The sequence below is a fragment of the Lycorma delicatula genome, chromosome 5, assembly GCF_047948215.1.
Source record: "Lycorma delicatula isolate Av1 chromosome 5, ASM4794821v1, whole genome shotgun sequence".
Lineage (NCBI taxonomy): Eukaryota > Metazoa > Arthropoda > Insecta > Hemiptera > Fulgoridae > Lycorma > Lycorma delicatula.
Genome location: NC_134459.1, coordinates 9,113,372 through 9,123,019, shown reverse-complemented (window position 1 = coordinate 9,123,019; position 9,648 = coordinate 9,113,372). Strand labels below are relative to the sequence as shown.

The 9,648-nt window shown below is 33.7% G+C and overlaps 1 long non-coding RNA gene across 2 annotated transcripts in view; it reads right to left on the bottom strand.

Annotated features, from left to right (window-relative positions):
* Window positions 1-7,178: 7,178 nt before the first annotated feature.
* The window catches only part of LOC142324705 (uncharacterized), a 40,892-nt gene continuing 38,422 nt past the window's right edge, over window positions 7,179-9,648 (bottom strand). The window contains exon 4 of one of the 2 annotated variants that reach the window (XR_012756362.1): window positions 7,179-7,621. This is a non-coding gene — a long non-coding RNA (uncharacterized LOC142324705). The remainder of the gene's footprint in view (window positions 7,622-9,648) is intronic. The other variant, XR_012756363.1, reaches the window with a different exon arrangement.

Below are 9,648 nucleotides of genomic sequence, written 5' to 3'. Positions count from 1 at the left end.
GAATAATGGTGATCGTGATCAGATCGTTGCTCAATGACAGCTGATAAGTGATGGTGGTGATTATTTGTCAGTGTTATGTACCCTAATACCCTATCCTGTGTTATGTACCCTAATACCCTATCCAGTGTTATCTACCCTAATATTTGTTGTGTATTTGAGATTACAATAATGGTTAAATTGTCGATAGATATTGCCAATAAAATTTGTAAAAGTAAGCAGTCAGTGTATTATATATTAGTTGATAATGTAAAATTATTTTGTGCTCTCGCCGCTTATTAGGTCTGCATATCAAATTTCGTCATCATATATTAAATGTAATATAGCAAGTCTTTCCCAAAACCAATTTGATATAGTAATGGATAATATGACCAGGAATTTGTGTGTATACTACATTGGTCATACTACATATTACATGAGGTGTACCCTAATTATTTTAACAAGATGTGTAACCCATTTTGATAACTGTTATATTATTGATGATGATGATTATGATCGCTGAACAATGAACTCTGACCTGACCCAATCGGTACCCATTGAAACGTGATCTTTGATCTAATCGGTGCTCATTGAATGGGGATCAAGCATTCAATGAACGGTGATTTATGACCTGATCGGTGCTCAATGAATAATGGTGATCGTGATCAGATCGTTGCTCAATGACAGCTGATAAGTGATGGTGGTGATTATTTGTCAGTGTTATGTAGCCTAATACCCTAACCAGTGTTATGCACCCAGTGTTATCTACCCTAATATTTGTTGTGTATTTGAGATTACAATAATGGTTAAATTGTCGATAGATATTGCCAATAAATTTTGTAAAAGTAAGCAGTGTATTATATATTAGTTGATAATGTAAAATTATTTTATGTACTCTCGCCGCTTATTAGGTCTGCATATCAAATTTCGTCATCATATATTAAATGTAATATAGCAAGTCTTTCCCAAAACCAATTTGATATAATAATGGATAATATGACCAGGAATTTGTGTGTGGAATACATTGGTCATACTACATGTTACATGAGGTGTACCCTAATTATTTTAACAAGATGTGTAACCCATTTTGATAACTGTTATATTATTGATGATGATGATGATTATGATCGCTGAACAATGAACTCTGACCTGACCCAATCGGTACCCATTGAAACGTGATCTTTGATCTAATCGGTGCTCATTGAATGGGGATCAAGCATTCAATGAACGGTGATTTATGACCTGATCGGTGCTCAATGAATAATGGTGATCGTGATCAGATCGTTGCTCAATGACAGCTGATAAGTGATGGTGGTGATTATTTGTCAGTGTTATGTACCCTAATACCCTATCCTGTGTTATGTACCCTAATACCCTATCCAGTGTTATCTACCCTAATATTTGTTGTGTATTTGAGATTACAATAATGGTTAAATTGTCGATAGATATTGCCAATAAAATTTGTAAAAGTAAGCAGTCAGTGTATTATATATTAGTTGATAATGTAAAATTATTTTGTGCTCTCGCCGCTTATTAGGTCTGCATATCAAATTTCGTGATCATACATTAAATGTAATATAGCAAGTCTTTCCCAAAACCAATTTGATATAGTAATGGATAATATGACCAGGAATTTGTGTGTATACTACATTGGTCATACTACATATTACATGAGGTGTACCCTAATTATTTTAACAAGATGTGTAACCCATTTTGATAACTGTTATATTATTGATGATGATGATTATGATCGCTGAACAATGAACTCTGACCTGACCCAATCGGTACCCATTGAAACGTGATCTTTGATCTAATCGGTGCTCATTGAATGGGGATCAAGCATTCAATGAACGGTGATTTATGACCTGATCGGTGCTCAATGAATAATGGTGATCGTGATCAGATCGTTGCTCAATGACAGCTGATAAGTGATGGTGGTGATTATTTGTCAGTGTTATGTACCCTAATACCCTATCCTGTGTTATGTACCCTAATACCCTATCCAGTGTTATCTACCCTAATATTTGTTGTGTATTTGAGATTACAATAATGGTTAAATTGTCGATAGATATTGCCAATAAAATTTGTAAAAGTAAGCAGTCAGTGTATTATATATTAGTTGATAATGTAAAATTATTTTGTGCTCTCGCCGCTTATTAGGTCTGCATATCAAATTTCGTCATCATATATTAAATGTAATATAGCAAGTCTTTCCCAAAACCAATTTGATATAGTAATGGATAATATGACCAGGAATTTGTGTGTATACTACATTGGTCATACTACATATTACATGAGGTGTACCCTAATTATTTTAACAAGATGTGTAACCCATTTTGATAACTGTTATATTATTGATGATGATGATTATGATCGCTGAACAATGAACTCTGACCTGACCCAATCGGTACCCATTGAAACGTGATCTTTGATCTAATCGGTGCTCATTGAATGGGGATCAAGCATTCAATGAACGGTGATTTATGACCTGATCGGTGCTCAATGAATAATGGTGATCGTGATCAGATCGTTGCTCAATGACAGCTGATAAGTGATGGTGGTGATTATTTGTCAGTGTTATGTTAATGTACTAAATAATTTACCCCAATATTTGAGATTACAATTACGGTTAAATCGTCGATAGACATTGGCAATATAATTTGTAAAAAATTTTAAGCAAGCAGTATATTACATATTATTTGATAATTTAAATTTATTTTGTGTGCTCTCGCTGCGTTTTAGGTCAGAAATTCTGTCTTCAAATATTAAATGTAATCTTATAGCAAGTCTTTCCCAAAACCAATTTGATATAGTAATGGATAATATGACCAGGAATTTGTGTGTGGACTACATTGGTCATACTACATATTACATGAGGTATACCTAATTACTTTAACAAGATATGTAACCCATTTTGATAACTGTTATATTATTGATGATGATGATTATGATCGCTGAACAATGAACTCTGACCTGACCCAATCGGTACCCATTGAAACGTGATCTTTGATCTAATCGGTGCTCATTGAATGGGGATCAAGCATTCAATGAACGGTGATTTATGACCTGATCGGTGCTCAATGAATAATGGTGATCGTGATCAGATCGTTGCTCAATGACAGCTGATAAGTGATGGTGGTGATTATTTGTCAGTGTTATGTAGCCTAATACCCTAACCAGTGTTATGCACCCAGTGTTATCTACCCTAATATTTGTTGTGTATTTGAGATTACAATAATGGTTAAATTGTCGATAGATATTGCCAATAAATTTTGTAAAAGTAAGCAGTGTATTATATATTAGTTGATAATGTAAAATTATTTTATGTACTCTCGCCGCTTATTAGGTCTGCATATCAAATTTCGTCATCATATATTAAATGTAATATAGCAAGTCTTTCCCAAAACCAATTTGATATAATAATGGATAATATGACCAGGAATTTGTGTGTGGAATACATTGGTCATACTACATGTTACATGAGGTGTACCCTAATTATTTTAACAAGATGTGTAACCCATTTTGATAACTGTTATATTATTGATGATGATGATGATTATGATCGCTGAACAATGAACTCTGACCTGACCCAATCGGTACCCATTGAAACGTGATCTTTGATCTAATCGGTGCTCATTGAATGGGGATCAAGCATTCAATGAACGGTGATTTATGACCTGATCGGTGCTCAATGAATAATGGTGATCGTGATCAGATCGTTGCTCAATGACAGCTGATAAGTGATGGTGGTGATTATTTGTCAGTGTTATGTACCCTAATACCCTATCCTGTGTTATGTACCCTAATACCCTATCCAGTGTTATCTACCCTAATATTTGTTGTGTATTTGAGATTACAATAATGGTTAAATTGTCGATAGATATTGCCAATAAAATTTGTAAAAGTAAGCAGTCAGTGTATTATATATTAGTTGATAATGTAAAATTATTTTGTGCTCTCGCCGCTTATTAGGTCTGCATATCAAATTTCGTCATCATATATTAAATGTAATATAGCAAGTCTTTCCCAAAACCAATTTGATATAGTAATGGATAATATGACCAGGAATTTGTGTGTATACTACATTGGTCATACTACATATTACATGAGGTGTACCCTAATTATTTTAACAAGATGTGTAACCCATTTTGATAACTGTTATATTATTGATGATGATGATTATGATCGCTGAACAATGAACTCTGACCTGACCCAATCGGTACCCATTGAAACGTGATCTTTGATCTAATCGGTGCTCATTGAATGGGGATCAAGCATTCAATGAACGGTGATTTATGACCTGATCGGTGCTCAATGAATAATGGTGATCGTGATCAGATCGTTGCTCAATGACAGCTGATAAGTGATGGTGGTGATTATTTGTCAGTGTTATGTACCCTAATACCCTATCCTGTGTTATGTACCCTAATACCCTATCCAGTGTTATCTACCCTAATATTTGTTGTGTATTTGAGATTACAATAATGGTTAAATTGTCGATAGATATTGCCAATAAAATTTGTAAAAGTAAGCAGTCAGTGTATTATATATTAGTTGATAATGTAAAATTATTTTGTGCTCTCGCCGCTTATTAGGTCTGCATATCAAATTTCGTCATCATATATTAAATGTAATATAGCAAGTCTTTCCCAAAACCAATTTGATATAGTAATGGATAATATGACCAGGAATTTGTGTGTATACTACATTGGTCATACTACATATTACATGAGGTGTACCCTAATTATTTTAACAAGATGTGTAACCCATTTTGATAACTGTTATATTATTGATGATGATGATTATGATCGCTGAACAATGAACTCTGACCTGACCCAATCGGTACCCATTGAAACGTGATCTTTGATCTAATCGGTGCTCATTGAATGGGGATCAAGCATTCAATGAACGGTGATTTATGACCTGATCGGTGCTCAATGAATAATGGTGATCGTGATCAGATCGTTGCTCAATGACAGCTGATAAGTGATGGTGGTGATTATTTGTCAGTGTTATGTACCCTAATACCCTATCCTGTGTTATGTACCCTAATACCCTATCCAGTGTTATCTACCCTAATATTTGTTGTGTATTTGAGATTACAATAATGGTTAAATTGTCGATAGATATTGCCAATAAAATTTGTAAAAGTAAGCAGTCAGTGTATTATATATTAGTTGATAATGTAAAATTATTTTGTGCTCTCGCCGCTTATTAGGTCTGCATATCAAATTTCGTCATCATATATTAAATGTAATATAGCAAGTCTTTCCCAAAACCAATTTGATATAGTAATGGATAATATGACCAGGAATTTGTGTGTATACTACATTGGTCATACTACATATTACATGAGGTGTACCCTAATTATTTTAACAAGATGTGTAACCCATTTTGATAACTGTTATATTATTGATGATGATGATTATGATCGCTGAACAATGAACTCTGACCTGACCCAATCGGTACCCATTGAAACGTGATCTTTGATCTAATCGGTGCTCATTGAATGGGGATCAAGCATTCAATGAACGGTGATTTATGACCTGATCGGTGCTCAATGAATAATGGTGATCGTGATCAGATCGTTGCTCAATGACAGCTGATAAGTGATGGTGGTGATTATTTGTCAGTGTTATGTTAATGTACTAAATAATTTACCCCAATATTTGAGATTACAATTACGGTTAAATCGTCGATAGACATTGGCAATATAATTTGTAAAAAATTTTAAGCAAGCAGTATATTACATATTATTTGATAATTTAAATTTATTTTGTGTGCTCTCGCTGCGTTTTAGGTCAGAAATTCTGTCTTCAAATATTAAATGTAATCTTATAGCAAGTCTTTCCCAAAACCAATTTGATATAGTAATGGATAATATGACCAGGAATTTGTGTGTGGACTACATTGGTCATACTACATATTACATGAGGTATACCTAATTACTTTAACAAGATATGTAACCCATTTTGATAACTGTTATATTATTGATGATGATGATTATGATCGCTGAACAATGAACTCTGACCTGACCCAATCGGTACCCATTGAAACGTGATCTTTGATCTAATCGGTGCTCATTGAATGGGGATCAAGCATTCAATGAACGGTGATTTATGACCTGATCGGTGCTCAATGAATAATGGTGATCGTGATCAGATCGTTGCTCAATGACAGCTGATAAGTGATGGTGGTGATTATTTGTCAGTGTTATGTAGCCTAATACCCTAACCAGTGTTATGCACCCAGTGTTATCTACCCTAATATTTGTTGTGTATTTGAGATTACAATAATGGTTAAATTGTCGATAGATATTGCCAATAAATTTTGTAAAAGTAAGCAGTGTATTATATATTAGTTGATAATGTAAAATTATTTTATGTACTCTCGCCGCTTATTAGGTCTGCATATCAAATTTCGTCATCATATATTAAATGTAATATAGCAAGTCTTTCCCAAAACCAATTTGATATAATAATGGATAATATGACCAGGAATTTGTGTGTGGAATACATTGGTCATACTACATGTTACATGAGGTGTACCCTAATTATTTTAACAAGATGTGTAACCCATTTTGATAACTGTTATATTATTAATGATGATGATTATGATCGCTGAACAATGAACTCTGACCTGACCCAATTGGTACTCATTGAAACGTGATCTGTGATCTAATCGGTGCTCATTGAATGGGGATCAAGCATTCAATGAACGGTGATTTATGACCTGACCGGTGCTCAATGAATAATGGTGATCGTGATCCGATCGTTGTTCAATGACAGCTGATAAGTGATGGTGGTGATTATTTGTCAATGTTAAGTTAATGTACTAAATAATGTACCCTAATATTTGTTGTGTATTTGAGATTACAATAATGGTTAAATTGTCGATAGAAATTGCCAATAAAATTTGTAAGTTAGTTGATGATAAAAAATTATTTTACATGCTCTCGTCGCTTTTTAGGTCTGCATATCAAATTTGTCATCCAATTTTAAATGTAATCTTATAGCAAGTCTTTCCCAAAACCCATTTGATATAATAATGGATAATTTGATTAGGAATTTGCATGTGGACTATATTGGTCATACTGCTATTTTAAATGAGGGGTACCTAATTATTTTAACAAAATTTGTTTCCGATTTAAATAACTGTTGTATAATGTTTGACTTTTTAGTAAGCGGTATGTTATATATTTGATAATTTAAATTAATTCTATGAATAAATTTACTTCAAACAACTGTTCAAATACACATACAATTGGGAGTGAACAGATGCTATAAGTATGCAAGATATATGACTAACACTGTAGTAGTGGTAAGAATAATATTCTGCTTTTTATAGATTTTCTTTAAACTTTAAGGGACTTTCAAATGTAAACTAAACAATATGACTTCGTGCCCAACTTTCTCATCTCGACTCTTAGTGAACCAAAAGTAATCAAAGAATTTTATTGAGAAAATCTATTAATTCTCTGTGAAATTTTAAAAAATCTTAGGGAATTTCACGTATGGAATTAATAATAACTGTTCTTAACTTTATCTTTTTCCAGATATTGATTTTTATAAAAATTTACTAATTAATTAAATTTTTTATGTACCTGGGCATTTTATTTTAATCTCTGTTGGTGCATCACTTCTGTCTGAAAAATATACAAATAAAAACTTACTATAATTAAAAAACAATAGAACAATGTTAAAGCCTGACTGAAAATTATGATGTTAATTGTATTTTAATCCTAGCAATTTTCAAGAAAATTAGAATTTATGACTAAAGTATATATTTTATAAAGAATAATAATCTGCCGATTGGTGTGTTCTCAATCCAATATTTATAGGCACCCAATATGGTACAAAGCTAAAATTGATGTTTACGTTGCCACTGATTGTAATAATTACAAAAATTAAAAAAATATTAAGTTTTTTCAATAGGAAAAGAGCAGTAAACATTTTTCCAAAATTCTTACTTTAAATTTATGACTAGTGAAACGATAATACCTTCAAATGTAAAGGGTATACCCACACTCAACAGGTAGAAATAAAGTGGGAGGAGAGGTTTCAATGAAGTGTTGCACCTAAAATATTCACAAACAAAAGTTTCCTCGGGTATCTTTAGCCGCAGTAGTAGAGTAAAGCAGTTCAGACAATTTTGATGCAATAAATTAAATATTAATTTATTGCATAGATATTATATTTATTAATAATATAAAATATAGTATATTTCCTCCTCTATGAATCATGAGACCTTGCCGTTGGTGAGGGGGCTTGAGTGCTCAGGGATACAGAGTAGCTGGACCGAAGGTGCAACCATATCGGAGAGGTATCTGTTGAGAGCCAGACTAAGGAATGATTCCTGAAAGAAGGCAGCAGCTCTTTCAGTAGTTGTTAGGGACGTGAGTCAGGACGACTTAAACGGCCGTATATACATCACTCAGTCTTCTGAGTACTGCGCAGCTGAAAGCAATGGAAAACTACAGCTGCTTTTTTTCCAAGAAAATGTGGCTCTCTGCATTTTCACATAGCAATAATGGAGGCGCCTTCCTTGGTAAAATATTCCGGAGGTAAAATAGTCCCCCGTTCGGATCTCCGGGTGGGGACTACTAAGGAAGGGGTCATCAGAAAATTAAAAAATAACACTCTACGAGTCGGAGCGTGGAATGTTAGAAGCTTGAAAAAGGTTGGTAGGCTAGAAAATTTAAAAAGGGAAATGGGTAGGACAAATGTGGATATAGTAGGAATTAGTGAGGTTCGGTGGGAAGAGGAAGGCGACTTTTGGTCAGGTGATTTTAGAGTAATTAACTCAGCGTCAAATAATGGGCAGGCAGGAGTAGGTTTCGTGATGAACAAGAAGATAGGGAGGAGAGTGGAGTATTTCAAAACGCATAGCGATAGAATCATTGTAATAAGGATAAAATCAAAACCTAAACCGATAACGATTGTTAACGTCTATATGCCTACAAGCGCCCATGATGATGATGAGGTAGAGTGTGTATACGAAGAGATTGATGAAGCAATTAAACACGTAAAAGGAGATGAAAATTTAATAATAGTTGGAGATTGGAATGCAACCATTGGAAAAGGCAAGGAAGGAAATATAGTGGGTGAATACGGGCTGGGCAAAAGGAATGAAAGAGGGGACCGACTTATAGAATTTTGCACGAAGTATAAATTAGTAATTGCCAACACCCAATTTAAAAATCATAATAGAAGAATATATTCTTGGAAAAAGCCAGGCAATACTGGAAGGTATCAGATAGATTATATCATGATTAAGCAAAGATTTAGAAATCAACTCGTTGACTGCAAAACTTACCCTGGAGCAGACATTGATAGCGACCATAATTTGGTGATAATGAAATGTAGATTGGGGTTTAAAAACCTGAAGAAAAGGTGTCAGATGAATCGGTGGAATTTAGAGAAGCTTGAGGAAGAGGAGGTAAAGAAGATTTTTGAGGAGGACATCGCAAGAGGTCTGAGTAAAAAAGATAAGGTAGAAAATGTAGAAGAAGAATGGGAGAATGTTAAAAAGGAAATTCTTAAATCAGCAGAAGCAAACTTAGGCGGAATAAAGAGAACCGGTAGAAAACCTTGGGTTTCTGACGATATATTGCAGCTGATGGATGAACGTAGAAAATATAAGAATGCTAGTGATTAAGAAAGTAAAATGAAC